The sequence below is a fragment of the Nomascus leucogenys genome, chromosome 19 (genome assembly GCF_006542625.1).
Source record: "Nomascus leucogenys isolate Asia chromosome 19, Asia_NLE_v1, whole genome shotgun sequence".
Lineage (NCBI taxonomy): Eukaryota > Metazoa > Chordata > Mammalia > Primates > Hylobatidae > Nomascus > Nomascus leucogenys.
Window position 1 is genome coordinate 39,891,320 of NC_044399.1, and position 7,242 is coordinate 39,898,561.

Genomic DNA, 7,242 nt, shown 5'->3' on the forward strand with positions numbered 1-7,242 from the left:
ACAGTAACCAAAACAGTATGGTACTGGTACCAAAACAGAGATATAGACCAATGGAACAGAACAGAGCCCTCAGAAATAATACCACACATCTACAACTATCTGATCTTTGAAACTCTCAATGTGCTCCAAAAGGGGTGTTTGAGGATCCAGTAGGAAATGGCTGTGGAAGCTCTGCTAGCTCTAAGTGGCTCTGCCTGGTTTGGCTTCCCTCTTTCTAGGCTTACTCAGTTCTTTTTTTTTTTGGATGGAGTTTTGCTGGAGTGAAGTGGCATGATCTCGGCTCACTGCAACTTCCACCCCCTGGGTTCAAGCAATTCTCCTGCCTCAGCCTCCTGAGTAGCTGGGCTTATAGGTGCCCACCACCATGCTCAGCTAATTTTTATTTTGTATTTTTAGTAAAGATGGGGTTTCACCATGTTGGCCAGGCTAGTCTCGAACTCCTGACCTCAGGTGATCCACCTGCCTCAGCCTCCCAAAGTGCTAGGATTATAGGCGTGAGCCACTTCGCCCGGCCGACTTACTCAATTCTTGCAGCCTCCAAAGCTCGGCTCAAGTCAACTGCCTCCAGGAAGATGTCTCTGACTACCCAAGTCTGGACCCAGTTCTCAGCCTGGAGGGGTTATTGTCCACACTTAGTGATATGAAGCTGTTTTCCATCAGCCCTAGAGAGCCATGGGGACACCAGGCAACCCTGTAATGACCACAGGCTGGAATCTGCCATGCTGCCCCACAGCACTAGGCCCCATACAAGCTCAGGCCTGCTCTGCTCAGAACTTTTATTCTTTAGGACTTAGTGGTTTTCCATGTGCTCTACCTGGGATCACCAGATATGGGGGAATCTCTTAACTCCCAGGGAGACGGTTTGAGAAGAGATCTTTGTTATTTTCACCACACTGGTGAGGAAACTAAGGAAGGACCTGGGCAAGGTCACGGAACTGGTTTATGGATTAGAGTCAGGACTCGACCTGGGTTCTGATGCTCCCAATACACCCCAGGCCTCTACATTTGCCCAGGGCCTGAAGAAAGCCACACACAACACAAGTGTGTGCACCTGGGGCTCATTAGACCTCTCAGTGGGCTTTTGCCTTTTCTTTGCTTCACCAATTCCTCCTCCTGGCATTCCCAGCCTCTCCCAGAACCCTCCTACAGCCCTACAGGGAGCCGGGCAGAGACAGTGATGGCTGGAACAGACCCTGCACACTACATACATGGGGATCCAGGCCACAGCGGGTGGGACTTTGCTCTTGGCAGGACAAACAGTCCTGATTCCGAAAGGCCCCAGAGGCCAGGACAGAGTTTTAAATAGCCAGCGTCAGGCCGATTGTGAGGCTCGGTTTAAATTAGTTGTCAGGGCTCCATTGAATCAGGTTTAATTGTTGATTGGTGCTGAAATGATGAATGAGACGTGGCTTTAAATAGGAAGCATAAGTGTTTCAACCTCACCCTGGCTGGAACTGCAGGCATGATCTGGTGTCCTCTTATTCAAAGAGTTCCCTGGAGGAGGAGAGGCAACAGGAGGAGCAGACTGAGCGGCCTGGGCTGGCCTGGGCTGCTGCACCTGTTTCTGGGTGGTCTAGTGTTCCAGGACAGATACAAGGATCACCTGATGGAGGCTCAGGGAAATAAGTTCTCAATAATTCAATCAAGCAATCCTTCTTCGACCCATCTGTCCACCATTTTCCTTATCATCCTTTGACCAAGGGTGCTTATTCCCATCTGTGCCTTTGCAGGGGTCCCCAGACCAATCTTCCTGGAGTTGACAGAGGATGTGGGGGGGACAAGGCAGACAGGAAAAGTCCACCATTCTTGGGAGGTCCTGCATTTAGACCTCACTCTGTCCCTCATCAACTGCATGGCTTTGAGAAGTCATATGAGCTCTCTGAGCCTCAGTTTCCACATCTGTAAACTAAGACGAAGCTTGCCCTACCTCCCTCCTGCAAGGAGCTGTGGAGGGATCAAGAGGGCTAAGGCAGGGAAGGAGCTCTGAAAACTGTGATCGCAGCATTACTGATGACTGATCAGCGCCTGCCCTGCCTAGCCCTGGGCCAAGCTGGGGTGAATGGAGGGTGAAGTGTGAATGGGAAGAGGGAGCCCCCAATGTGCCTTTTGCAGCCTATGGGCTCCTCTCACCGACCCCCAACAGGTCACTGCCTACTCAGTGGTGGTTTGTTACCTTCCCCAGGGTTGCTGGACAGTTCCAGTTCCCTGGGCCAGTGCCGGGTTCCCCACCCACCCTTCTCACCTGGGACCTGCCTGGTGGGTTCCCCCGGCTGCATCTTCCATCTCCAGCTTCCTCTCACCCTCACCTGGAGCCAAGTGGGGCAGTCAGAAGAGAGGGCAAGAGAAGCCCCACAGAGCCAGGGTTGTAACCGCCAGTCTTTTTTTTTTTTTTTTTTTTTTTTTTTGAGGCGGAGTCTCGCTCTGTCGCCCAGACTGGAGTGCAGTGGCGCGATCTCGGCTCACTGCAAGCTCCGCCTCCCGGGTTCACGCCATTCTCCTGCCTCAGCCTCTCCGAGTAGCTGGGACTACAGGCGCCCGCCACCACGCCAGGCTAATTTTTTTGTATTTTTAGTAGAGACGGGGTTTCACCGTGGTCTCGATCTCCTGAGCTCGTGATCCGCCTGCCTCGGCCTCCCAAAGTGCTGGGATTACAAGCGTGAGCCACCGCGCCTGGCCTGTAACCGCCAGTCTTCTTGGTAGAGGAAGCTGGAGGGCTGATTTCTGGGTTTGCCTCTCAAAGCTGGAAAAATGGCAGCAGGTGGGAACCAAGGACCAGCCCCTGGGTGAGGGAAAGCTGGGTAGCTCCGAGAAGGCACTGGAAGCCTCCACAATGGTGTTCCTGGGGCTCAGGGCTGCAGTGGCTGCTGCTAGTAACACCCCCCGAGAGGGTCAGGGAGTAGCCCTCATACCCATGTCAGCTGGCTCCTGCCACCCCTGGCTACACCAGACTCAGCACAGTCCTCTTCATTAAGAAGGCAACTGTCCTGAAACGCCACGTTCCTCATGTCACTCCCAGAGTTCATCAGCAGCTCCCCATGGCCTGTGGGGTGGCGCCCAAGCCCCTGAGCTCACCTATGACAGTCCTCATGGTCAGCTCCACCTGTGGGTTTCCCCTCTCCACTTGTACTTTCAGCGGCAGAAAGGTGCACTGAGCGGACACGGGATTCCACACTGGAGTCCAAGCTCACATGTCTTGTTTTTGTTTTTTGAGACAGGGTCTCGCTCTGTCACAGGCTCGCCTGTCTTGTCTCTGCTCCCCCACTAGCTGTTACTTGGCCCCAGCCTCCTCACCTGCTGGCGTGAGGAATATTTATCTGCTCCAGAGCAGGGCCATGAGGGGTTGGGAGGAGTTGGGAGATGGCCCCAGGACAGCAGCACGAGGTGCACCTGAGGAGCTCAGAAGGGGCGTGTTCAATTTCCTTCCTCACCTTGCAGGCTTGGTGGGATTGTTCCAGGAAAGAATCTACAGGGGGAAATGTGCTTCTGAAAACTTTTAAGAACTACACAAATTCTAGCCTCAGGAGCCCCCTTCTCCTGGATTTCAAGCAAAGGGGCCTGTGCACTCCAATAGGGCCTCCCAGCTTAGGTGTGGGCCACCTTCCTCCCACTCCCAACATCCTCCGATTCCCACCCATTTCTCTCCCACCCTCCAGGTCAGTGGCCTTGGGTTCCCTGTGGACACTAGCAGTCCTTTCTGCACCTGCACACCTTCTCTGCTCTCTGTCTTTGAGATGCGTGCCATTTCATCTTCTACCCTCAACTGTCTTTTGAGTTTTACCACCTCCAGGATGGGGGATTTGAATCACCCTTGTTATATTGTAAAGGGTGGGAAGACTCCAGCTGACCCCAGGGCGCATGCAGAGGCAAAAAAGAGACAAAACACTTTTCTTTTTTGTTTTGTTTTTGTTTTGGTTTTCGGTTTTTGGAGACAGAGTCTCACTCTGTCACCCAGGCTGGAGTGCAGTGGCATGATCTCGGCTCACTGCAACCTCCACCTCCCAGGTTCAAGCAATTCTCCCACCTCAGCCTCCCAAATAGCTGGGATTACAGGCATCCACCACCACACTCGGCTACTTTTTTTGTATTTTTAGTAGAGACAGGGTTTCACCATGTTGGCCAGGCTGGTCTCAAACTCCTGACCTCAAGAGATCCACCTGCCTCAGCCTCCCAAAGTGCTGGGATTACAGGCGTGAGCCACTGCACGTGGCCAACTAAACACTTGTCCATTTTTATGGTTTTTTTTTCTCTTTAGCTCAAAAAAGTTTGTTGGGGGTGGGGAGTGGGCTACAGAGGAGATGCTTTTGAAGAGAAAAACATCACAACCCTGAAAATTCTGGTGAAGAACAGAAGGCTCAGGAAACAGGCTCCCCGAAAAGGTAGCCATGGTGCCAGAGCGCGTGACCTGCTTTTCACAGTTTCTGAGCCCTCTCTACCTGCATCATCGTGCGTTCCTCCCAGACATGTGTAGTTGGTATTATTGGAATGCCTACTTGCGTTGATGGGGGAAACGAAAGTGGGTATTATAATTCCCACTCCATAGAAAAGGAGCCAAGGTTTGGAGAGGTTAAATACTATTGATGATAAAACAACAATAGCTGCCATTGGCTGAGCGCTGATTGTGTGCAGGCTCTGGAGGAAGTGCATTTGAGACATCCTCTTTGAGTTCCTTAGCCATCTGGCAACGTAGACACAATCGCCCCCATTTGATGGCAACTGAGAGATGTTAAGAAATGAGTCCACATTTAGGAAGTGGCAGGGCTGGTTCTAGGACAGGGATGGGGCAGCCAAGGGTCATCTGGGGCCATCTTCTCATCTCTGAAGAACAGACATGGCCAAGGGCAGAGCTCTGGCTTTCTTCCCTTTGCCTGGAGTTAGATTTAGGACTTATAGGACCCATAGATGAAAGTGACACAGAGGTAGGTTTTAGTTCAACCCCTAAAAACATTTTAGATGAGACTTTCCTTCAAAATAAGGAACACCCAAGGAATTCAAAGTCCGGATGAACCTTCTACCCGGAGTGTTGTAGAAGAGACTCCTCCTGTGCCTGGGACAGACAGGGCTTGGTCTCAGAGCTGGAAGACCATATCCTAGTGCTACCACTGACCTACTCATGTCATGACCTTGAGCCAACTACTTGACCTCTCTGAGCCACAGTTTCCACATTTGTAAAAATGGGAAAGTAAGGCCTTTCCAAAGAGAACATTGTGTGGATTCTGAAATATGAAATAACAGATGCAAAAGCACTCCTGGCTTGGCCCAGGGTTGGCATCTGATAAATACTGGCTGAATCTGAATCTAAGCCAGGCGGGGGCTGGAATCAGAGGACAGTGACAGTCCCTTGCCACTCTGAGTGTCTATGACTTCCCTCACCACACTGGCCATGGGCCCTGCTTATTGTATCTGCCACAGGTAGCCAAATACCCAGGTGAGGATGTGCCCACAGGATTGAGAAGAGATCTGCTAAGAGTATCCAGTTTAACTGCAGCACCATGTCCTTGGTTCAACTTCCTTTTGGGGGGGAGCGTGGAGAGAGGAGGGGAAATCTTATGATCAGTCTGAAGTGGAAAGAAACCTCTTATCTCATTTCCTTCTCAGAGCTACATGTGATGGCTGTGACTCGGCCGTGGACGTGCTGGGGAGAGTAACGGGAACTGACAGCGGCCTGGGCCACATTCTCTAGTCCTCTTCCCACAGAGGCGTCCAGAGAAGGGGAATCGGGCCCTCTTTGCCGTGCCAAAATAAACTCGCATTGTTTCCAGCTCCATGAGAGGCCTCGAGTGAAGCAGCTTTTGCCAAACCCTAAAAGGAAGGAAGGCTGAGTGGGGGGAGGGAGGGGGCCCTGGATCGGGGGATGCACCCACCACCTCGCTTTCTCCTGACTTTCCTGACTTTCTGAAAACTCCATGTGGGCAAGCTCTAAAGCAAATCTCAGAGGGCACTGTGAAAATCTGTGCATTTAGGGGAGAAAGAAAGGACTCGAACTCCCATTTGTTAAGGGTCTACTATGCGGTAGGTACTTTGTTCATTAAGACTCATATTGGTGGGCTGGAGGCGCACGCAGACCAGGGTTCAAATTCTGACCCTGACTCCATTTGCTAACCATGTGACCTGGGCAGCAAAGAACTCTGAGCTTCCATTTCTTGCAGGTAAAATGGGGCTGTTATGTAACAGCAGTATTTCAGAGAGGTGTTGCGAAGGTTAAGTCAGGTAATGTGGTAATTTACGTAAAGTTCTCAGCAGAGCACAGGGCATATAAATGCACTCAGTATACATGAGTTATTATTACTGTTATGCAGCTGCTACTCATAATAATATCATTTTAAAACTTTCATGAAAATGCTGAGAGGTAGGTATTGTTAAATAAACATGACAGGTATGGCAAGTGGAGGCTCAAGAGGGGTTGAGGCACTTTTTCAGGGTCTAACAGTTAATGAGCAGTAGGCTCAGGATTCAAACTCAGGTCTGCCCAGCTTGAGGGCCATATGTGTTGCACCTGCATCTGAGATGAGGGCTGACTGGGTTTTCTGATACAGATGCCAAGTTGCTCGGAGGCTGGAAAGCTGGAAAACAGCAAAAACAGAGACTGCCAGGCATCACTTTCATGGCCCAACTGCTTCCCAGACTTCATAGGCTCAGCCACCCTCCAGCCGGGCCTGGCTGACCACCAAAGCCTACGGTTCTCCTTGCCAGGCCCCGGGGCTCCTCTGTCTTTCAGCATCCATCTGGAGTGAGCGTCTGCAGCGTGGGTCCCGTCTGCACCACTGGTCCCCAGGCCCTGCACAGTTGGCTTCCTGCTCCTGCATGGACAGCTTGTTGGAGCTGAGCCAAAGCAGCCTGAGATTGAAATCCTAGCTCTGTCCCTCACTAGCTGGGTGACTTTGGGCATGTTACTTGCTCTCTCTGAGCCTCAGTTTTCTCATCTGTAACTCTGGAGCAATAGTACCTAGTGAGAATTACGGGAGACAATGAAAATGACAGTAAGTGCTCCGAAGGTGTTAGCTCTCCCTCCTCCCGTTCCCTGCCTCTGGAAGTGGGTGCTCCTGGCTCTCCTGCTCACTCAAAATCATGAGGCTGTGGAGCCCCAGGCCAGGACCTATTTTTCATCCCGATATGTACTCTCTGCATGTCATCCTTAATGAAAAACGAATAACTCATGTGTTCATTTCATTAAATGCTGCCCCCACAAAAGTGTGGGCTTGTGCAATTCTCCAAAGACTGTCAGCTGGAAGATATCTCAGAATT

At 51.3% G+C, this 7,242-nt stretch overlaps 1 long non-coding RNA gene across 1 annotated transcript; it reads right to left on the bottom strand.

The window, feature by feature from the left end:
• Window positions 1-254: 254 nt before the first annotated feature.
• On the bottom strand, window positions 255-3,316 carry LOC101177131. The gene is made up of 3 exons (XR_004026966.1): window positions 3,073-3,316; window positions 2,243-2,306; window positions 255-1,494 (listed from the first exon to the last, which is right to left on the bottom strand). It is a non-coding gene; the product is annotated as an uncharacterized LOC101177131 (long non-coding RNA).
• Window positions 3,317-7,242: the final 3,926 nt, after the last annotated feature.